This window comes from Tamandua tetradactyla, chromosome 6, assembly GCF_023851605.1.
Source record: "Tamandua tetradactyla isolate mTamTet1 chromosome 6, mTamTet1.pri, whole genome shotgun sequence".
In the NCBI taxonomy this organism is placed as follows: domain Eukaryota; kingdom Metazoa; phylum Chordata; class Mammalia; order Pilosa; family Myrmecophagidae; genus Tamandua; species Tamandua tetradactyla.
The window spans coordinates 169,652,670-169,677,618 of NC_135332.1; the positions used below are offsets into that span (position 1 = coordinate 169,652,670).

At 37.6% G+C, this 24,949-nt stretch overlaps 1 protein-coding gene across 2 annotated transcripts in view; it reads left to right on the forward strand.

Annotated features, from left to right (window-relative positions):
• The window catches only part of NSMCE2 (NSE2 SUMO ligase component of SMC5/6 complex), a 351,982-nt gene that overhangs the window by 39,928 nt on the left and 287,105 nt on the right, over window positions 1–24,949 (forward strand). The window lies entirely within an intron of this gene.

Sequence of the window (24,949 nt, forward strand, 5' to 3'; positions counted from 1 at the left end):
CAATTACCCACTATCTTACCCTGTTTCTAACTCCTGCTGAACTCTGTTACCAATGACATATTCCAAGTTTATTCTCGAATGTCGATTCACATCATTGGGACCATACAGTATTTGTCTTTTAGTTTTTGGCTAGACTCACTCAGCATAATGTTCTCTAGGTCCATCCATGTTATTACATGCTTCATAATTTTATCCTGTCTTAAAGCTGCATAATATTCCATCGTATATATATACCACAGTTTGTTTAGCCACTCGTCTGTTGATGGACATTTTGGCTGTTTCCATCTCTTTGCAATTGTAAATAACGCTGCTATAAACATTGGTGTGCAAATGTCCGTTTGAGTTTTTGCCCTTAATTCCTTTGAGTAGATTCCCAGCAATGGTATTGCTGGGTCGTATGGCAATTCTATGTTCAGCTTTTTGAGGAACCGCCAAACTGCCTTCCACAGTGGTTGTACCATTTGACATTCCCACCAACAGTGGATAAGTGTGCCTCTTTCACCGCATCCTCTCCAGCACTTGTCATTTTCTGTTTTGTTGATAATGGCCATTCTGGTGGGTGTGAGATGATATCTCATTGTGGTTTTGATTTGCATTTCTCTAATGGCCAGGGACATTGAGCATCCCTTCATGTGCCTTTTGGCCATTTGTATTTCCTCTTCTGGTAGGTGTCTGTTCAAGTCTTTTTCCCATTTTGTAATTGGGTTGGCTGTCTTTTTGTTGTTGAGTTGAACAATCTCTTTATAAATTCTGGACACTAGACCTTTATCTGATATGTCATTTCCAAATATTGTTTCCCATTGTGTAGGCTGTCTTTCTACTTTCTTGATGAAGTTCTTTGATGCACAAAAGTGTTTAATTTTGAGGAGCTCCCATTTATTTATTTCCTTCTTCAGTGCTCTTGCTTTAGGTTTAAGGTCCATAAAACTGCCTCCAATTGTAAGATTCATAAGATATCTCCCTACATTTTCCTCTGTTTTAGGGTCTTAGACCTAATGTTTAGATCTTTGATCCATTTTGAGTTAACTTTTGTGTAGGGTGTGAGATATGGGTCTTCTTTCATTCTTTTGCATATGGATATCCAGTTCTCTAGGCACCATTTATTGAAGAGACTGCTCTGTCCCAGGTGAGTTGGCTTGACTGCCTTATCAAAGATCAAATGTCCATAGATGAGAGGGTCTATATCTGAGCACTCTATTCGATTCCATTGGTCGATATATCTATCTTTATGCCAATACCATGCTGTTTTGACCACTGTGGCTTCATAATATGCCTTAAAGTCAGGCAGTGCGAGACCTCCAGCTTCATTTTTTTTCCTCAAGATGTTTTTAGCAATTTGGGGCACCCTACCCTTCCAGATAAATTTGCTTATTGGTTTTTCTATTTCTGAAAAATAAGTTGTTGGGATTTTGATTGGTATTGCATTGAATCTGTAAATCAATTTAGGTAGGATTGACATCTTAATTATATTTAGTCTTCCAATCCATGAACACGGTATGCCCTTCCATCTATTTAGGTCTTCTGTGATTTCTTTTAGCAGTTTTTTGTAGTTTTCTTTGTATAGGTTTTTTGTCTCTTTAGTTAAATTTATTCCTAGGTATTTTATTCTTTTAGTTGCAATTGTAAATGGGATTCGTTTCTTGATTTCCCCCTCCGCTTGTTCATTGCTAGTGTATAGAAATGCTACAGATTTTTGAATGTTGATCTTGTAACCTGCTACTTTGAGGTACTCATTTATTAGCTCTAGTAGTTTTATTGTGGATTTTTCCGGGTTTTCGACGTATAGTATCATATCGTCTGCAAACAGTGATAGTTTTACTTCTTCCTTTCCAATTTTGATGCCTTGTATTTCTTTTTCTTGTCTAATTGCTCTGGCTAGAACTTCCAACACAATGTTGAATAATAGTGGTGATAGTGGACATCCTTGTCTTGTTCCTGATCTTAGGGGGAAGGTTTTCAATTTTTCCCCATTGAGGATGATATTAGCTGTGGGTTTTTCATATATTCCCTCTATCATTTTAAGGAAGTTCCCTTGTATTCCATCTTTTGAAGTATTTTCAACAGGAAAGGATGTTGAATCTTGTCAAATGCCTTCTCTGCATCAATTGAGATGATCATGTGATTTTCTGCTTTGATTTGTTGATATGGTGTATTACATTAATTGATTTTCTTATGTTGAACCATCCTTGCATACCTGGGATGAATCCTACTTGGTCATGATGTATAATTCTTTTAATGTGTTGTTGGATACGATTTCCTAGAATTTTATTGAGGATTTTTGCATCTATATTCATTAGAGAGATTGGCCTGTAGTTTTCTTTTTTTGTAATATATTTGCCTGGTTTTGGTATGAGGGTGATGTTGGCTTCATAGAATGAATTAGGTAGTTTTCCCTCCACTTCAATTTTTTTGAAGAGTTTGAGGAAAGTTGGTACTAATTCCTTCTGGAATGTTTGATAGAATTCACATGTGAAGCCGTCTGGTCCTGGACTTTTCTTTTTAGGAAGCTTTTGAATGACTAATTCAATTTCTTTACTTGTGATTGGTTTGTTGAGGTCATCTATGTCTTCTTGAGTCAAAGTTGGTTGTTCATGTCTTTCCAGGAACCCGTCCATTTCCTCTAAATTGTTGTATTTATTAGCGTAAAGTTGTTCATAGTATCCTGTTATTACCTCCTTTATTTCTGTGAGGTCAGTAGTTATGTCTCCTCTTCCATTTCTAATCTTATTTATTTGCATCCTCTCTCTTCTTCTTTTTGTCAGTCTTGATAGGGGCCCATCAATCTTATTGATTTTCTCATAGAACCAACTTCTGGCCTTATTGATTTTCTCTATTGTTTTCATGTTTTCAATTTCATTTATTTCTGCTCTAATCTTTGTTATTTCTTTCCTTTTGCTTGCTTTGGGATTAGTTTGCTGTTCTTTCTCCAGTTCTTCCAGGTGGACAGTTAATTCCTGCATTTTTGCCTTTTCTTCTTTTCTGATAAAGGCATTTAGGGCAATAAATTTCCCTTTTAGCACTGCCTTTGCTGCGTCCCATAAGTTTTGATATGTTGTGTTTTCATTTTCATTCACCTCGAGGTATTTGCTAATTTCTCTTGCAATTTCTTCTTTGACCCACTCGTTGTTTAGGAGTGTGTTGTTGAGACTCCACGTATTTGTGAATTTTCTGGCACTCCGCCTATTATTGATTTCCAACTTCATTCCTTTATGATCCGAGAAAGTGTTGTGTATGATTTCAATCTTTTTAAATTTGTTAAGACTTGCTTTGTGACCCAGCATATGGTCTATCTTTGAGAATGATCCATGAGCACTTGAGAAAAAGGTGTATCCTGCTGTTGTGGGATGTAATGTCCTATAAATGTCTGTTAAGTCTAGCTCATTTATAGTAATATTCAGATTCTCTATTTCTTTATTGATCCTCTGTCTAGATGTTCTGTCCAGTGATGAGAGTGGTGAATTAAAGTCTCCAACTATTATGGTATATGTGTCTATTTCCCTTTTCAGTGTTTGCAGTGTAGTCCTCACGTATTTTGGAGCATTCTGATTCGGTGCGTAAATATTTATGATTGTTATGTCTTCTTGTTTAATTGTTCCTTTTATTAGTATATAGTGTCCTTCTTTGTCTCTTTTAACTGTTTTACATTTGAAGTCTAATTTGTTGGATATTAGTATAGCCACTCCTGCTCTTTTCTGGTTGTTATTTGCATGAAATATCTTTTCCCAACCTTTCACTTTCAACCTATGTTTATCTTTGGGTCTAAGATTGTTTCCTGTAGACAACATATAGAAGGATCCTGATTTTTAATCCATTCTGCCAGTCTATGTCTTTTGATTGGGGAATTCAGTCCATTAACATTTAGTGTTATTACTGTTTGGATAATATTTTCCTCTACCATTTTGCCTTTTGTATTATATATATCATATCTGATTTTCCTTCTTTCTACACTCTTCTCCATACCTCTCTCTTCTGTCTTTTTGTATCTGATTCTAGTGCTCCCTTTAGTATTTCTTGCAGATCTGGTCTTTTGGTCACAAATTCTCTCAGTGACTTGTTGTCTGAGAGTATTTTAATTTCTCCCTCATTTTTGAAGGATAATTTTGCTGGATATAGGAGTCTTGGTTGGCAGTTTTTCTCTTTTAGTAATTTAAATATATCATCCCACTGTCTTCTAGCTTCCATGGTCTGCTGAGAAATCTACACATAGTCTTATTGGGTTTCCCTTGTATGTGATGGATTGTTTTTCTCTTGCTGCTTTCCAGATCTTCTCTTTCTCTTTGACCTCTGACATTCTAACTAGTAAGTGTCTAGTAAGTGCCTATTTGGGTCTAATGTCTTTGGGGTGTGCTGCACTTCTTGGATCTGTAATTTTAGGTCTTTCATAAGAGTTGGGAAATTTTCAGTGAAAATTTCTTCCATTAGTTTTTCTCCTCCTTTTCCCTTCTCTTCTCCTTCTGGGACACCTACAACACGTATATTTGTGTGGTTCATATTGTCCTTGAGTTCCCTGATACCCTGTTCAAATTTTTCCATTCTTTTCCCGATAGTTTCTGTTTCTTTTTGAAATTCAGATGTTCCATCCTCCAAATCACTAATTCTATCTTCTGTCTCTTTAAATCTATCATTGTAGGTATGCATTGTTTTTTCCATCTTTTCTACTTTATCCTTCACTTCCATAAGTTCTGTGATTTGTTTTTTCAGTTTTTCTATTTCTTCTTTATGTTCAGCCCATGCCTTCTTCATGTCCTCCCTCAATTTATCGATTTCCTTTTTGAAGAGGTTTTCCATTTCTGTTCGTATATTCAGCATTAGTTGTCTCAGCTCTTGTGTCTCATTTGAACTATTGGTTTGTTCCTTTGACTGGGCCATATTCTCAATCTTCTGAGCGTGGACCGTTATCTTCTACTGCTGGCATCTGGGCATTTAGTCAGATTTCCCTGGGTGTCGGACCCAACAAGGTTGAAAGATTTTTCTGTGAAATCTCTGGGTTCTGTTTTTCTTATCCTTCCCAGTAGGTGCGCTCGTGGCTCATGCTTGTCTCACGTGTTTGGAAGGGATCCCCCCGGTCACCGATCTCCGTGTCCTGGGGATTTCTGATCCAATTCTCTCCGTTGGTTCGGGGGCCCTTGCGTGGTGGGGGCGTCAGCCACCGCGGCTTGAGGGGACCCTGTGGCTGGTCACCGGCCGCTGCGGGCCCGGGGAATTCGCCACCTGACCAGGAAGTCGCCCGCGGGGTAGGGGCGTCGGTCACCAGCCACCGCGGCCTGTGGAATTCCCCACCGGATCAGGAAGCCGCCCGCGGGGGAGGGTCACTGCGGCTTGGGTACCTCTCTGATCCGAGACTCGTAGCCGGACCAGGAAGCATCCCGCAAAGGAGGGGCGCCGGCCGCCTCAGCTTGGGAAACTTGCCTCTCCGAGACTCTCAGCCAGCCTGGGAAGGAGGGTGGGAGGAGCTCCGGCCACCACAGCTGCCACTGCTCGGGAAATTGCACGCCGCTCGGGGATCTCACCGCAGCCGAGTCTCGCAGTCAGACTAGCCAGTCCAGACTGGGGTACACTGTGTGTCCATTCCCTGTCGTGGCCCCGGGAGCTGTTTTGCACTGTTTCAGTTCACCTAGTAGTTGCTTTGGAGGAGGAACTAAGACGCACGTACCTTACTAAGCCGCCATCTTGGCCGCGCCCCCTCTTCCTTTTTTTTTTAAAAATATTTTTATGGAAAAATCTTTACACACATATTCATACATGATGTACAATCAGTGACTCACAATATTATCACATAGTTGTGTATTCAACACCATGATCATTTTTTTAAAGCATTTGCATAACTCCAGAAAAAGAAATAAAATGAAAAAGAAAAAACTCCTACATATCATACCCCTTACCCCTCCCTCTCATTGACCACTAGTATTTTCATCTCCCCAATTTATTTTACCTTTTGTCCCCCTAGTATTTATTTACGTTTTATCCATATTTTTTTTACCTATCTGTACATACCCTGGATAACGGGAATAGCAGACACAAGGTTTTCACAATTGTGTAGTTGTAAAGTTACATCTTTATACAGTCATCTTCCAGAATCAAGGCTCCTGGAACACAGCTCAACAGTTTCAGGTACTTCCCTCCAGCTGCTCCAATACACCATGAACTAAAAAGCGATCTCTATACAATGCATAAGAATAACCTCCAAGATAACCTCTCTAATCTATTTGAAATCTCTCAGCCACCAAAACTTTATTTTGTCTCATTTCTCCCTTCCCCATTTTGGTCAAGAAGGCTTTCTCAACCCTTGATGCCGGGTCTCAGATCATCCTGGGAGCTCTGTCCCATGTTGCCAGGGAGCTTTGTATCCCTGGGAGTCATGTCCTATGTGGTGAGGGGCGGGGAGGAGAGGGGTGAGTTCACCTGCCAAGTTGACTTAGTGAGAGAGGTCACATCTGAACAACAAAAGTTGTTCTCTGGGGGTGACTTTTAGGCCTAATTTAAGTAGGCTTAGTCTGTCCTTTGCAGAAATAAGTTTCATAGTGGCGAACCCCAAGTTCGAGGGCTTGGCCAGTTGATTTGGTTGTTCCCACTGCTTGCAAAAATATCAGAAATTCTCCAAACATGGAAGATGAATATTTCCTCCTTTCCCCCAGCCTCCCAAGGGGACTTTGCAAATCTTCACTGCCCAAATTACACTGGGATATATCAGGGCATCACACTAACCTGGGCAAATGAACAAAATCTCACACCCTATTCAAGATTCCAGATACTTATGGTTTTCAACTAAATTGACCATACAAGTTTAAATTAGGTAACACATTACCCAAAATATAAATTTTGCACCAAATGAACATCTCTCCATTTGGTCTCACACAGAAGTTGAAGTTTTGAAATTTTGACGATAGCATCCTTTACTCCACGCTTGTTTTTAAACTTTATTAATTTGGGTCTAGTGGAGCCCTTAGTTTAGGGTTTATTTAGCCCTGCTATATATAAAGCATTGCCTTTTTAGAATCTCTGAAGGGTCAGTGAGATAACTGTACTTTGGTTCGGTGGGATTTAAATGTCTCCCAGCCCTATGTGAGTTCTGGAAATTGTTCGTACATTTTTCCAATATTTTCCAGCAATTATCCTTTGCCCAGCAATTTAGCTTTCAGCATCAGATTCCTGGAGCTCTTTCTCTAAATAGCTTCCTCCCTGTTCTCTGTCTTGTAGACTCTTGCTGTCTCAACTTCCCCAGTTTCTTTATCCTCAATTCTTTAAGACTGCTATCCTCTATTTGGGTTCCTCCTTCCTTGTACATGAGACCAAAAACTGCCTATAGCCAGAAAGCCAGGGTAATTGTAGAATTTATCTTACTAGTTTCCCTTTCTCCAGGGATTGCAATCCTATTCCTGTTTTCCCAGTGTATGAAAATAGTTTTTTCATATATTTGTTAATCTTTCTACTTGTTTGTGGTAGGAGGGCAAGGTACATATCAGTTATCAGCACAACTGACAGCAGTAATCACTATCATCTTTTTAGTTTGTTATTGTCATGACTTATCAATTGTTCACTTCGTTTCCTAGAACTATCATGGCAAATTACCATGAACTGAGTGCTTATAACAACAGAAACTTATTCTCTTACTGTTCTGAAAGCTAGAAATCTGAAATCAGATTCTACCTCTGAATGCTCCAGCGAAGAATTTTTCCTTGCCTCTTTCTAGCTTTTGATGGCTATCCTTGGCTTGTAACTGTATCACTCCAATTCCTGCCTCTGTCACACATGGTATTATTCTTGTGTGCCTCTCTGTGTCTTCACATGGTCTTTATTAGGACACCAGTTATTGAATTTAGGGTCCACCCTAATCCAGTATGATTTCCTCTTAACTAATCTACATCTGCAGAAACTGTTTCTGGATAAGGCCACATTCTGAGGTTTTAGTTAGATATGAATTTTGGGGAGACGCTATTCATCCTAATAGAGCCAGTAAAGCTCTGACTCCAGCCCAGCCTGATTTGTAGTTTATTTTTGATGATAGTAGATGTCTGGCCTTACCAGCTTTCTTAGGTTACATTGTATAAAAATTATAATAAAATCTTAAGCTATAGGATGAAAAGGCTAGAACACAAATCCCATAGGGAATTACACCAACTTTTTTTTAGTATTCGCTTTTAAAGCTCCTGGGTGTCTACCCACAATAGTTTCTTTTCTTTTATCTTTTTAAAATATGTTTATTCGATATTTTCACACATGCACAGTCCATCCAAAGTATACAATCAGTGATTCACAGTATCATCACATAGTTATGTATGCAACACAATGATCATTTTTAGAACATTTGTATCACTCAAGAAAAAGAAATAAAAAACTTATATATCCCATATTCCTTACCCCTCCCTCTCATTGACTACTAGTATTTCAATCTACCAGTTTTTTTTACTCCCTATCATCCCCCATTATTAATTTATTTTTTATCCTTATTTTTTTATTCATCTGCCCATACCCTGAATAAAAGGAGCATCAGACACAAGGTTTTCACAACCACATAATCACATTTAAAAGTTGTGTACTTGGGGTCTGTATGCACAATGCAATTTCCAATCAATCCCCAATATAAAAAAAAAAAAAGTTGTGTACTTATACAATCGTCTTCAAGATTCAAGGCTACCAAATACTGTAGTTCAACACTTTCTAGTACTTCCCTCTAGCCATTCCAATACACCATAAACTAAAAGGGATGTCTGTGTAATGCATAAGAATAATCCTAGGATAACTACTTGATTCTGTTTGAAATCTCTTAGCCACTGAAAGTTTATTTTGTCTCATTTCTCTCTTCTCCCTTTTGGTTAAGAAGGCTTTCTCAATCCCATGATGCTAGCTAGGTTCCAGGTTATCCTGAGAGTCCTGTCCCACATTGCCAGGGAGGTTTACTTCCCTGGGAGTCATGTCCCCTGCCCATCGCAGTGAGTTCACCTGCCAAGTTTGCTTAGTGAGAGAGGCCACATCTGAGCAACAAAGTGGTTCTCTCAAGGCGACTCTTATGCATAATTATAAGTACGCTTAGCTTTTCCTTTGTAGGAATAAGTTTCATGGGGTTGAACCCCAAGATTGAGGACTCAGCCTATTGAATTGGTTGTCCCATTGTTTGCCAGAATATCAGAAAGTCCACACATGGGGAAGTTTAATATTTCCTCTTTTCTCCCCAGTCCTTCAAGGAGACTTTGCAAATATTTTTTTACCGTCTGCCCAAGTTACTCTAGTATGTATCCAAACATCACACTAATTTATATAAGCCAATAAGATCTTACACCCTATTCAAATTGCATGTAATTATGGTGTTCAAATAAACTGACCATACAAATCAAATTAGATAATTTGCTACCCAAAATATAAATTTTGTCTCTGTTTTTTTAATAATTTAAGAAAACAAACAATATACTTAGAACCACCAAAATGGATATCTTAGTTAGCTTAACTGTAGGCATATTTAAATAAAGTATTCATATAATCATTGTAAAGCCTGTGTTTGCACGGTAAGTTTCATAAACCAATTGGAAATTAAGGCAACAAGGAAAAAATCCACAAATTCAGATAGCACAGTTCTTAAATTCTAAGTATGAAATACTAAGATACCATTTGATTAGCTGTCAGAACTGAATGTTCTCAAAATATCAAGTAGAAAGTTATTACAAATATCTGCATTGCTGTAGTAATGACCTATGTTACTAAATATTTTCCTGATTTCAGGAAAATATGAATATATAAATATTTTTACAATCAACATATGGAAATCTTAACCACCTAAAATGGATACCTTAGTTAACTTATGCATAGGCATGTTAAAAATATATATCTTAAGTAATCATTGTAAAGCCTCTTTGTACAATAAGTTCCATAAACCAATTTAAAATTAAAGCAAAGAAGGGAAAAAAATCTATAGATACAGATATCAGAGTTTCTTAAATTCTAAATATTATACACTATCTTAAATACCATTTGATTGATTATTAGAACTGTGGGTGTTCTCAAAATATCAAGTAAAAATTATTACAGTTATCGACTTTGCTATAGTATTGAGCTATGTTACTAAATATTTTCAATTTTTTTATTTCAGGAATTTATTCTATCTAATATTACTATAATTGCCTATAGTTTTTTCTTTTTATTTTTTTGTTGTAAAGTGTGACATATATATACATATATATACAAAGAAAAGAAATAAAAAAAGCAGTAATTTTCAAAGCACACTTTAACATGCAGCTACAGAACAATTCCCAGAGTTTGTCATGGGCTACCATGCCCTTATCTCAGATTTTTTCTTCTAGATGCTCGAAAATACAGGTGGCTTTATTAGAGTCATAATAATAGAATTATACAGTATCTGTCCTTTTGCGTCTGACTTATTTCACTCAGCATTATGTCCTCACCTTTCACACATTTCATCCACATTGTCTTATGTTTCAGGACAACGTTTTGTCAAAATGCTGCATAATATTCCATTGTATCTATATACCACATTTTATTTGTTCACTTGTCTGTTGATGAGCACCTGGATTGTTTCCACCTCGGCAATTGTGAATAGTGCCGCTATGAACATTGGTGTGAAAATGTTTGTTCATGTCACTACCCTCAGCTTTTCTGGTTATATACCAGTAGATACCAGTTCATAGGGCAATTCAATATTTAGTTTTCTGAGGAATTACAAAAGCAGCTGAACCATTTTTCATTCCTACCAACAATGAATAAGTGTTCCAATTTCAGTGCATCCTCTCCATTTATGGTTTCCTGTTTTGTTTTTTTTTTTAACAGCAGCCATTCTTCAGGTGTGAGGTGATATCTCATTGTCATCTTAATTTGCATCCTTATAGCCAGTGAAGATGAGTGGCTCTTCATGTGCTTTTTAGCCACCTATGTTTGCTCTTTAGAAAGTGCCTATTCATTTCCCCTACCCATTTTGTAATTGGGTTGTTTGTTCTTTTGTGGTTGAGCTGTATAATTTCTTTATGTACATAGGATATTGAGCCTTTATCCGATATGTGGTTTCCAAATATTTTCTCCCATTGACTTGTCTGCCTCTTCGCCTTTTTAACAAAGTCCTTTGAGGCATGGAAGCTCTTCATTGTAAGGAGTTCCCATTTGTCTATTTTTCTTTCAGTTTGTCCTTTGGGTGTAAAGTTTAAGAAGCTACCTCCTGTTATTAGATCTTAAAGATGTTTCCCTGCATTTTTTCCTAGAAGTTTTATGATACTGACTGTTACATTTAGGTCTTTGATTCATTTTGCATTAATTTTTGTATAGGGTGTAAGGTAGGGGTCCTCTTTCATTCCTTTGACTTTTGAAATCCCATTCTCCCATGCCCATTTATTGAAAAGACTATTCTGTCCCCTTTCAGTGAATTTGGGGCCCTTACCAAAGATCAAATATCCGTAAATTTGGTGGTCAATCTCTGAACTCTTGAGTCTATTCCACTGGTCAGTCCTCCTGTCTTTGTTCCAGTACCATGCTGTTTTGACCACTGTGGCTTTATAGTAAGCTTTAAAGTCAGGAAGTGATGGACCTCCCAGTTTGCTCTTCTTTTTAAAGATATCTTTAACTACTCAGGGTCTCTTTCCCTTCCATATTAATTTGATAACCAGTTTTTCCAAGTCTTCAAAGTAGGTTCTTAGAATTTTTATTGGTATGGCATTGAATCTCCTAGATCAGTTTGGGTAGAATTGTCATCTTGATGATATTCAGCCTTCCAATCTGTGGGCCTGGAATATTTTCCCATTTATTTAGGTCATTTTTTATTTCTTTTAGCAATTTTTTGTAATTTTCTATGTAAGTCTTTGACATCCCTGGTTAGGCTTATTCCTACATATCTAATTCTTCTGGTCACTGTTGTGAATGGATTTTTTCCTTAGTTTTCGCCTCAGGTAGGTCTTTGCTTGTGTATAGAAACTTTACTGATTTTTATACATTAATTTTGTATCCTGCTACTTTGCTGAATTTGTTTATCAGCTCAAGTAGTTTTGCTGTAGATTTCTCAGGGTTTTCTAAGTATAAGGATCATATCATCTACAGGTAATGTAAGTTTTACTTCTTCCTTTCCTATTCAGATACTTTTATTTCTTTCACCTGTCTAATTGCTCCAGCTAGGACTTCTAATACAATGTTGAATAGTAGTGGTGACAGTGGGCCTCCTTGTCTTGTCCCTGATCTCAAGGGGAATGCTTTCAATTTCTCACCATTAAGTATGATGCTGACTGAGTTTTTCATATATGCCCTTTATGATATTGAGAAAGTTTCCTTCAATACCTAACTTTTGAAGTGTTTTTATCAGAAAAGGATACTGGATTTTGTCGTATGCTTTTTCAGCATCAATCAATATGAGCATGTGATTTTTCACTTTTGATTTGTTAATGTGGTGTATTACATTGACTGATTTTCTTATGTTGAACCACCCTTGCATTCCTGGTATGAATCCCACTTGATTATGATGTGTAATTCTTTTAATGTAGCATTGGATATGATTTGCTAGTATTTTGTGTAGAATTTTTGCATCTATGTTCATTAGAGAGATTGGTCTGCAGTTTTCTTTTCTTATATCATCTTTATCCAGTTTTGGTATTAAAGTGATATTAGCTTCATAATATGAGTTAAGTAGCATTCCTTTTTCTTCACTATTTTGGAGGAGTTTGAGCAGGATTGGTGTTAGTTCTTTTTGAAATGTTTGATAAAATTCTCCTATGAAGCCGTCTGGTCCTGGGCTTTTTTGTGTGGGAAAATTTTTTATGACTGATGGAATCTCTTTACTTGTGATTTGTTTGTTGAGATCTTCTGTTTCTTCTTGAGTGGGCATAGGTAATTTGTGTGTTTCTAGGATTTTTTCCATTTCATCTAAGTTATCTAGTTTGTTGGCATATAATTGTTCATAATATTTTTTATGATGTTTTTAATTTCTTCATGATCTGTGGTAACAACCACCCTCTCATTTCTGATTTTGTGTATTTGTGTTCTCTTTCTTTTGGTTTTTATTAGTCTAGGTAGGGGACCATCAATTTTATTAATTTTCTCAAAGAACCAACTTTAACTTTGTTGATTCTTTCTTATTGTTTTATTGTTCTCCGGTTTGTTTATTTCTGCTTTAGTCTGTTTTATTTCTCTTATTTGCTTTGGGATTATTTTGCTGTTCTTTCTCTAAATTTTCCAGGTGAACAGTTAAATCCTCAAGTTATGCTTGCTCTTGTTTTTTAATATAGGCATTTAGGGCAATAAATTTCCCTCTTAGCACTGCCTTTTCCATATCCCATAAGTTTTGATATGTTGTGTTCTCATTATCATTCATCTTCAGATGCTTACCGATTTCTCTGAGAATTTCTTCCTTGACCTACTCTACTGATTATTTAACAGTGTGTTGTTTAATCTCCATATATTTATGGAAGCTCTGGTTCTTTGGTCATTATTAATAGCCAACTTTATTCCATTGTGATCAGAGAAAGTCCTTTGGATAATTTTAATCTTGTTAAATTTATAGAAATTCAGTTTGTCCCAGTACATGGTCTATCCTGGAGAAGATTTCACGGGCACCTGAGAAGAATGTGGATGTAATGATCTATATATGTCTATTAGATCTAACTCATTCATCTTTTTGTTTAGTTGCTCTATTTCCTTGTTGATCCTCTGTTTGGTTGTCCTGTCTATAACAGAATGTGGTGTACTGAAGTCTCCCACTATTACCGTTAATATGTCTATAGCTCCCTTCAGTTTTTCTAATATGTGCCTCATGTATTTTGGAGCTCTTGATTGGGGGCATACACCTTTGTGATTGTAATTTTTTCCTGGTAAATTATCCCTTTTATTGATATGTAGCATCCTTCTTTGTCTCTTATGACATCTTTACATTTAAAGTCTATTTTGTCTGCTGTTAGTATAGCTACTCCTGCAACTTGCATAGATCTTTTTCCATCCTTTCAGTTTCAGTCTAACTGCGTGTTTGAGTCTGAGATACATCTCTTGTAAATAGCATACAGATGAATTATGGTTTTATATCTTTTAATTGGTGAGTTTAGTCCATTAACATTCAAAGTAATTACTGTAAAAGCAGTTCTTGACTGCCATTTTGTCTTTCAGTTTTTATTTTTCAGGTCTGTATATTATTTCCTTCTCTCTCTTTTCCTTTAAATTACCTTTATCCATATTCTTCAATTCTTTGCCCTCTTCCAGACCTCCCTCTCCTGTCCTTTTTTTATTGTCTGAAAGGGCTCCTTTTAGTATTTCTTATAGGGCTGGTTTCTTGTTGACTAGTTCTCTCAATCTTTTTTTTGTTTTTGAAGATTTTAATCTTTCCCTCAATTTTCAAGGATAACTTGGTTAGATAGAGAATTCTTGGTTGAAAGCCTTTCTCATTAAGGATCTTAAAAATATCATACCACTGCCTTCTTGCTTCCGTGTTGCCTGTTGAGTAGTCTGAAGTCAGTCTTATGTGTTTTCTCTTGTATGTAGTAGATTGCTTTTATTGTACTACTTTCAGGACTTTCTGTTTCTCTTCAACACCTGACAGTCTGATTAGTATGTGTGTTGGAGTGGACCTGTTCAGATTTATTCTATTTGGAATTCACTGGGTCTCTTTGATTTGTATATTTGTGTCTTTTATGAGGGTTGGGAAGTTTTCTTCAATTATACTGTCAACTAACTTTTCCACCCTTTATTCTTCTCTTCTTCTTCTTTGACGCCAGTATTCTTGTATTTGTGCACCTCTTGTTGTCCATCATGTCCCTAAGATCCAGTTGCATTTTTTCCATCTTTCTTGCCATTTGTTCTTTTGTGCACGCTAGTTCTATTGTTGTCTTCTAACTCACTTATTCTTCCTTCTACTTCTTTGAATCTGCTATCGTGTATCTCCAATATATTTTTAATTTGGTCTACTTTATCTTTCATTTCTGTGAGATCTGCATTTTTTCTATTTGAACTCCCAAGCTCATCTTTATGGTCTTCTAGTGTCTTCCTAATATCCTTATTTCTTTATAAATATCCTTGAGTAGTTGTTCCGTATTGTGTCGCCTGTGGAATTTTGATTTATTCATTTGGCTGGGCCCTTTCTGCTTGGATGTTCATGTGCTTTGTGATTTGCTGTTGTGTTCAGGGCATGTGATTGTCTTGATATGGTATTTTGCAAGTTGGTTTCCTTCACTGTTCTAAAGTCTTGTACTTAGTTTTTGCTGAATGTTTCCTATTGCACTTTGTTTGTCAGTTATTCTCCACCAAATCAAGGTTTGGATCTCATGTAGGGGATATAATTCAACTTAAGGGTCTATTAGAAGTTAGGCTGGGGTGCACTGATACTCCAGTGGCAGAACAGCTGCGCACCACATACGAGACCCCGGCCTGACTCCCAGCCTGTACATACACATAAAAAAAAAAAAGTACAAGAAAATAAAAAAGTAAAATAATAATATAATAAAAATATGAAACATAGAAATAACAACCACAGCAAAATATTCCTGAGTAGTAGTAGGCACCAGATTAAAAAAGAGACACCCTAGGATATACTGGGAGTGAAGTCAGGCTGGTGCCCACCAGAGGGAGAGAAAATTTAAGAGAAAAAAATAATAGTAATAGTAACAAAAATAAATGAAGTGGAATAATAAAACAAATTGTGAAAAACATAGAAAATAAAGAATACAAATGTAAAAATTTCTATAAAACATTAAAAAAATAAAAATAATGAAAAGGACGATTAGAGTACTAATAAAAATATATTGGAAGAATATGTTTTAATTGGGGGAAATTTAAAACAATATTAAGAAGAAAAATAAGTAAAATAAAAATAAAGACCCCCCCCTTCTCTCCAGCAGGCAACAACCATGATGCTCCTCCTCCCTGAAGCTCTCCCCTCCCTGTCTGGTGCAGATAACCTGCACTTACTGTGGATGGCCGCAGATAGTGCTCTCGAGTCTCCTCCTCCCTCATCCCTGCCCCTCCTGTCCAGAGCTGCTTGAGGTCAGCGTGCTCAGCAGGGGTCTGCTCCACCAGGGGTAACTGGCTGGCAGGTCTCTGACAGGGGACTAGCATGTGGGGATCAGCTGGTTAGCTGATCAGCTGTCTGGTGGGCCTGCTGGACCCTGACTCTGTGACTGCAGCCAGCTATTCCCACACCTGACCTGGTAATCACTCCTCCCACCCTGAGGCCCACCCCGCGGTGGATGCTTGCCTGCCTCTGGGCTCCCCCACATGCATTATCCACTGCAACTACATGGGGAGGTTTCTACAACCGGCAGCTGTGCAAGCTGGAGCTGACAAGGGTCAGTTTCATCCTTTCACACATCCCTGGTTCACTACAGACCGCCCGATGGGGATCCTGGACACCTGACCCACACACTCTCTCCTGATCTGCTGATGCTCTCCTCCCCAAAACTACATCCTAGTTTACTCACTCCCTGTGACTTGCAGTCCTGGGCATTTTCTCCCTGTCTCCTATCTTGTTTCACGGAGCAGTAGTGAACTTGTTCACTCCATTCCACCATCTTCCTGGAAGAGCCCCCAAAATATAAATTTTACACCAAATAAACATCTCTCCATTTAGTCTCACACTGAAGTTTAAGTTTTAAAATATGGACCATATCATTCTTTAATCTTTATTCTGATTTACCTCAGTCCTATCCAGATCAGCTTCATTCATATCTTTAGTTTAAGCCTGATCACTTTTTTAACTTTTTAAACAGTTGCTGTATGGAATAATGTCGACTTTCATAACTTCAGTTTTCAGAGTCTCAAGTGTCACATAAATGCCTGAAGTTTCAGGGGACGACCAAGTTATACATAAAAATCTCAATATGTCAGAATTTAGAAATTATAGTTACAACTCCTGAATATATGTGACTAATATAAAAGCTTATGTAAAATGTATGGCATTTTACAACAGGCCCCAATCTGATAACCCATGTTCTCCACTTAAATTCTCCAAGTTTGCCTATTTTGGTTAGACCCTATGAGTGAGGCATGATAATTTTGTCTTTTTGTTTCTGACGTTACATTCAGCATACTGTCTTCAGTGTTCATTCACCTACTTACATGCCTCACAACTTTATTCCTTCTTGAAGCCTCTCAGAAGTCCACTGTATGTGTACACTGTAGTTTTCCTTTCCATTCCTCAATCATTGTACCCTTAAGCCACCTCCATTCATTGGGAATCACAAACACTGCCAGCATAAATACCAGTGCGTGTACAAATGTCCATTTGTGCCCCTACTCTCAGTTCTTCCAGGTATATACCTAGCAGTGGGGTTGCAGGATCAATTCCATCTTGACTAATAAGTATCCATGGCAGAGAGAGTTCAAATAGAGTCGAGAGTATATTCTAGATGTCACTCTTATGCCAGCTTCATTTAGATACTGCTAACTATCATAACCTGCTAAACCCCAGCCAGGACCATTCCAGCCAATCCTAAAGAACACCTAGCATAATATATAAGATTCCACAAGGGGTCCATGTGCTAGCATAACTTTCCAGAAACTTATAACCTCCAGATGGGTTCCTGGACTAGTAAGTCCTGAAACCTAGAGGGCCAAGCTTCTCCAGAACATCAGATAATTCCATCTCCCTACCCCATATTAGTGACAGACCCTTCCAACATGAAAAATTTAGGATGGCCATAGCCCAAACACCCCAAAAGAGAGGGATAGAAAGTTCAAGGTGATGGTGGAGTTATACAGAGAAGATAGGACTTAACAAATGAATATGATTGCTGAAGCATTAAATTGATATTTCTTTTAGTCTCCAGTATCTTAGAGCAGCTAGAAGTAAAAACCTAAAATTGTGGAATTTTAACTCATGTCAAACTCTGAAATCTGTTCTACAACTAATTGTGGTGCTATGCTTTGAAATTTATTGGTTTTATATATATATATATGCTATTTTTCACAAAAAATTAAAGAAAGGAAAGAAGTCAATTGTTATGATTAAAAAAAGTATTTATGCCTTCCAGCCTCCTATATTCTGGAGCAGCTAAAAGGAAAACTCTGAGAGATTATGTGGTAGCCCATGACAAACTCTGGGATTTGTCCTGTAACTACTTGTGGAAGAGTGCTTTGAAAACTTTTGCTTTTTTATTTCTTTGCTTTGTATTATATGTTTAACTATACAATAAGAAAGTTCAAAACAAAACAAAAAAGATCACTTGTTCATAGATGAGAGGGTCTATTTCTGAACACTGAGTTTGATTCTATTTGTCAGTATATTTTCCTTATGCCAATACCATGCTGTTTTGGCCACTACTGCTTTTTAATATGCTTTAAAGTCAGGCAGTGTGAGACCTCCCACTTCATTTTTCTTTCTCAAGATATTTTTTGCCATTTGGGGAATCCTGCACTTCTAAATAAATTTGGTTATTGGTTTTTCTATTTCTGCAAATAAATTGTTGGGATGTTCATTGGTATTGCACTGAATTTGTGAATCATTTTGGGTAGAATTGATATCTTAACTATATTTAATCTTCCAGTCTATGAACATGGTATGCCCTTCCATTTATTTAAGTCTTCCATGATTTCTTTTATCAACTTCTTGTTTTCTGTGTACAAGTCTGTTGTGTCCTTTGTTAAATTTATTCCTAAATATTTTATTGTTTTGGTTGCTATTGTAAATGGAATTTTTCTCTTGATTTCCTGCTCAAATTGCTCCTTACTAGTGTATAGACACTACTGATTTTTGGGTGTTGATCTTGTACCCTACCACTTTGCTGTACTCATTTATTAGTTCCTAAGTAACTTTCAACATACAGTATCATGTCAGCTGCAAACAGTGAACATTTTACTTCTTCCTTTCCAATTTGGATGCCTTTTATTTCTTTTTCTTGTCTAATTGCTCTGGCTAGAACTTCTAGCGCAATGTTGAATAACAGTGGTCACGTTGGCATCTTTTCTTGTTCCTGATCTTATAGGGTAAGCTTTCAGTCTTTCCCCATTGAGGATGATGTTAGCTGTGGGTTGTTCACATATTCCCTTTATCATGTTGAGGAGGTTCCCTGGTATTCTTTTCCTTTGAAGTGTTTTCATCAAGAAAAGGATTTTGAATTTTGTCACGTGCCTTTTCTGCATCAATCAAGATGATCATTTGGTTTTTCCGTTTTGACTTACTTTGTATGTTGTATTGCATTAATTGATTTTCTTGTGTTGAACCAGCCATGCACACCTGGAATAAATGCCACTTAGTCATAGTGTTTAATTCTTTTAATGTGCTTCTGGATTCGATTTGCAAGTATTTTGTTGAGGATTTTTGCCTCTACGTTCATTAAAGAGATTGATCTGTTATTTTCTTTTCTTATAGAAACTCAACTGGCTTTGGTACTAGGGTGATGTTAACTTCATAGAATGAGTTAGGTAGCTTTCCCTCTGCTTTGGTTTTTTTTTTGAGTTTGAGTAGGATTAGTACTAATTCTTGAATGCTTGGCAGAATTCACATGTGATGCTATCTGGTCCTGGACTCTTATTCTTTGCGAGCTTCGTGATAACTGATTCAGTCTCTTTACTTGTGATTGGTTTGTTGAATTCATCTATTTCTTCTCTAGTCAGTGTTGGTTGTTCGTATCTTTCTAGGAAGTTGTCTATTTCATCTGCTTCATCTAGCTTATTAACATATAGTTGCTCATAGTATGCCTCTCATTACCTCCATTATTTCTGCGGGGTCAGTGGTTTTATCCCCTCTTCCATTTTATTTATTTGCATCCTCTCTCTCTTTTTTTTATTTTTTTATTTTTGTCAGTCTAGCTAAGGGTCCATCGATTTTATTGATTTTCTCTAAGAACCAATTCCTAGATTTGTTGATTTTCTCAGTTGTTTTCGTATTCTCAGTTTCATTTATTTCTGCTCTAGTCTTTGTTATTTCTTTCCTTTTGTTTGCTTTGGGGTTAATTTGCTGTCCTTTCTCTAGTTCTTTCAAGTGAACAGTTAATTCCTTGATATTTGCTCTTTCTTCCTTTTTAATATAACTATTTAAAGCAATGAATTTCTGTCTCAGCACTGCCTTTGCTGCATCCCATGAATTTTTATGTTTTTCTTTCATTTTTGTTTTCCTCAAGGTATTTACTGATTTGTCTCATAATTTCTTCCTTGATCCATTGGTTGTTTACGAGTGTATGCTTTAGCCTCCATATATTTGTGAATTTTCTGGCCCTCTGCCTGGTTATTGATTAATAACTTAATTATCTTATGATTCAAGTGTTTTATATAATTTCATTCTTTTGAAATTTATTGAGAATTGCTTTGTGACACTGCATGTGGCCCAACCTTCAGAATGATTCATGAACACTTGAGAAAAATGTGTATCTTGCTGTTATGAGGTATAATGTCTGTTTAAAAGTCTGTTAAGTCTCCTTTGTTTATCATATTATTCAAAGTCTCTTTTTCCTTATTGAGCCTCTGTCTAGATGTTCTATCCATTGATGAGAGCAGAGAATTGAGGTCTACAACTAATATGGTAGAGATGTCTACTTCTCCCTTCAGTGTTCTCAGTGTTCACCTTGTGCATTTTGGAGCATTTTGGCACAGTGAATAAAATATTTATGGTTGGGGGGGCGCGCTTGGGGGGTGGGGAAGTGAGCCGGGTCTGCTTCATGACAAATCGGCGGGAGACGGCTGGAGTCCGGCCCCGGGAGGAGGCGACGGGTGGGGCGGGGCGGGCCTGAGGGCGGCGGGCCGGGTGCGGACGGGCGAGGCGGCGCGGGACGTTCCCAGTTTCTTCTCCAGGACACCTACTAGGGGAGTAGAAACGATACAGAAAGCGCCCAAAGCCACAACAGAGATAAAAAAGACAGCGTACCCCATCCTGGAACGGCTGGCTGGCTGAGAGAAGCAGCTCGGGTGAGATCGCCGAGGCGCGCGGGCCTTACCGGGCGGGCTGGCAAGCGGCCAGAGTTACTCCCTTCCCCCTTCCCGGGCCGGCTGGGAGAATTGGAGAGGTGGTCCCCTGAAACCAAGGCGACTGGCGCCCACACCACGCGCAGCCCCTGGACCAACTGAGAGAATTGGATCGGAAACCCCCAGGCCGCGGAGAACGGTGACCCCGTGACTCCTGGGGAACGTGCACTCTCTCGGGCGGGCCGCTGCCGCTGGCGCCCTCCCGCCACGCTTGTTGCCCAGGGCCGACTAGGAAATTCGGACGGGCTCTTTCCCTGGCTGCGGCGACCAGCAACCCTCCCTGCGTTCGGACCCCGGGCCGGCTCAAGCCGCTTCGGCTAGCGAACCCCCAGGACGGCGAGAGTTTTCCAAACTTTAAGGTCCCACAGCACCTTTTACTGGTGGGACCCGCAGACAAAGGTGTGCCACGAGCGCCACCTACTGGGCAGGATAAGAAAAACAGAACCCAGAGATTTCACAGAAAAATATTACAACCTTGCTGGGTCCAACACCAAGAGAAATCTGAATAAATGCCCAGACGCCAGCAGCAGAAGATAACTGTCCACGCTCAAAAGATTGAGAATATGGCTCAGTCAAAGGAACAAACCAATAGCTCAAATGAGACACAAGAGCTGAGACAACTAATGCTGAATATACGAACAGAAATGGAAAACCTCTTCAAAAATGAAATCGATAAATTGAGGGAGGACATGAAGAGGACATGGGCTGAACATAAAGAAGAAATAGAAAAACTGAAAAAACAAATCGCAGAACTTATGGAAGTGAAGGATAAAGTAGCAAACATAGAAAAAATAATGGATAGCTACAATGATGGATTTAAAGAGACAGAAGATAGAATTAGTGATTTGGAGGATGGAACATCTGAATTCCAAAAAGAAACAGAAACTATAGGGAAAAGAATGGAAAAATTTGAACAGGGTATCAGGGAACTCAAGGACAATATGAACCGCACAAATATACGTGTTGTGGGTGTCCCAGAAGGAGAAGAGAAGGGAAAAGGAGGAGAAAAACTAATGGAAGAAATTATCGCTGAAAATTTCCCAACTCTTATGAAAGACCTAAAATTACAGATCCAAGAAGTGCAGCGCACCCCAAAGAGATTAGACCCAAATAGGCGTTCTCCAAGACACTTACTAGTTAGAATGTCAGAGGTCAAAGAGAAAGAGAAGATCTTGAAAGCAGCAAGAGAAAAACAATCCATTACATACAAGGGAAACCCAATAAGACTTTGTGTAGATTTCTCAGCAGAAACCATGGAAGCTAGAAGACAGTGGGATGATATATTTAAAATACTAAAAGAGAAAAACTGCCAACCAAGACTCCTATATCCAGCAAAATTATCCTTCAAAAATGAGGGAGAAATTAAAACATTCTCAGACAAAAAGTCACTGAAAGAATTTGTGACCAAGAGACCAGCTCTGCAAGAAATACTAAAGGGAGCACTAGAGTAAGATACAAAAAGACAGAAGAGAGAGATATGGAAAAGAGTGTAGAAAGAAGGAAAATCAGATATGATATATATAATACAAAAGGCAAAATGGTAGAGGAAAATATTCTCCAAACAGTAATAACACTAAATGTCAATGGACTGAATTCCCCAATCAAAAGACATAGATTGGCAGAATGGATTAAAAAACAGGATCCTTCTATATGCTGTCTACAGGAAACACATCTTAGACCCAAAGATAAACATAGGTTGAAAGTGAAAGGTTGGGAAAAGATATTTCATGCAAATAACAACCAGAAAAGAGCAGGAGTAGCTATACTAATATCCAACAAATTAGACTTCAAATGTAAAACAGTTAAAAGAGACAAAGAAGGACACTATATACTAATAAAAGGAACAATTAAACAAGAAGACATAACAATCATAAATATTTACGCACCGAATCAGAATGCCCCAAAATACGTGAGGAATATACTGCAAACACTGAAAAGGGAAATAGACTCATATACCATAATAGTTGGAGACTTCAACTCACCACTCTCATCAAGGGACAGAACATCTAGACAGAGGATCAACAAAGAAATAGAGAATCTGAGTATTACTATAAATGAACTAGACTTAATAGACATTTATAGGACATTACATCCCACAACAGCAGGATACACCTTTTTCTCAAGTGCTCATGGATCATTCTCAAAGATAGACCATATGCTGGGTCACAAAGCAAGTCTTAACAAATTTAAAAAGATTGAAATCTTACACAACACTTTCTCGGACCATAAAGGAATGATGTTGGAAATCAATAATAGGCAGAGTGCCAGAAAATTCACAAACACGTGGAGGCTCAACAACACACTCCTAAACAACGACTGGGTCAAAGAAGAAATTGCAAGGGAAATTAGCAAATACCTCGAGGCGAATGAAAATGAAAACACAACATATCAAAACTTATGGGACGCAGCAAAGGCAGTGCTAAGAGGGAAATTTATTGCTCTAAATGCCTATATCAGAAAAGAAGAAAAGGCAAAAATTCAGGAATTAACTATCCATTTGGAAGAACTGGAGAAAGAACAGCAAGCTAACCCCAAAGCAAGCAAAAGGAAAGAAATAACAAAGTTTAGAGCACAAATAAATGAAATTGAAAACATGAAAACAATAGAGAAAATCAATAGGGCCAGAAGTTGGTTCTATGAGAAAATCAATAAGATTGATGGGCCCTTAGCAAGATTGACAAAAAGAAGAAGAGAGAGGATGCAAATAAATAAGATCAGAAATGGAAGAGGAGACATAACTACTGACCTCACAGAAATAAAGGAGGTAATAACAGGATACTATGAACAACTTTACGCTAATAAATACAACAATTTAGAGGAAATGGACGGGTTCCTGGAAAGACATGAACAACCAACTTTGACTCAAGAAGACATAGATGACCTCAACAAACCAATCACAAGTAAAGAAATTGAATTAGTCATTCAAAAGCTTCCTAAAAAGAAAAGTCCAGGACCAGATGGCTTCACATGTGAATTCTACCAAACGTTCCAGAAAGAATTAGTACCAATTCTCTTCAAACTCTTCCAAAAAATCGAAGTGGAGGGAAAATACCTAATTCATTCTATGAAGCCAACATCACCCTCATACCAAAACCAGGCAAAGATATTACAAAAAAAGAAAACTACAGACCAATCTCTCTAATGAATACAGATGCAAAAATCCTCAATAAAATTCTAGCAAATCGTATCCAACAACACATTAAAAGAATTATACATCATGACCAAGTAGGATTCATCCCAGGTATGCAAGGATGGTTCAACATAAGAAAATCAATTAATGTAATACACCATATCAACAAATCAAAGCAGAAAAATCACATGATCATCTCAATTGATGCAGAGAAGGCATTCGACAAGATTCAACATCCTTTCCTGTTGAAAACACTTCAAAAGATAGGAATACAAGGGAACTTCCTTAAAATGATAGAGGGAATATATGAAAAACCTACAGCTAATATCATCCTCATGGGGAAAAATTGAAAACTTTCCCCCTAAGATCAGGAACAAGACAAGGATGTCCACTATCACCACTATTATTCAACATTGTGTTGGAGGTTCTAGCCAGAGCAATTAGACAAGAAAAAGAAATACAAGGCATCAAAATTGGAAAGGAAGAAGTAAAACTATCACTGTTTGCAGACGATATGATACTATACGTCGAAAACCCGGAAAAATCCACAACAAAACTACTAGAGCTAATAAATGAGTACAGCAAAGTAGCAGGTTACAAGATCAACATTCAAAAATCTGTAGCATTTCTATACACTAGCAATGAACAAGCGGAGGGGGAAATCAAGAAACGAATCCCATTTACAATTGCAACTAAAAGAATAAAATACCTAGGAATAAATTTAACTAAAGAGACAAAAAACCTATATAAAGAAAACTACAAAAAACTGCTAAAAGAAATCACAGAAGACCTAAATAGGTGGAAGGGCATACCGTGTTCATGGATTGGAAGACTAAATATAGTTAAGATGTCAATCCTACCTAAATTGATTTACAGATTCAATGCAATACCAATCAAAATCCCAACAACTTATTTTTCAGAAATAGAAAAACCAATAAGCAAATTTATCTGGAAGGGCAG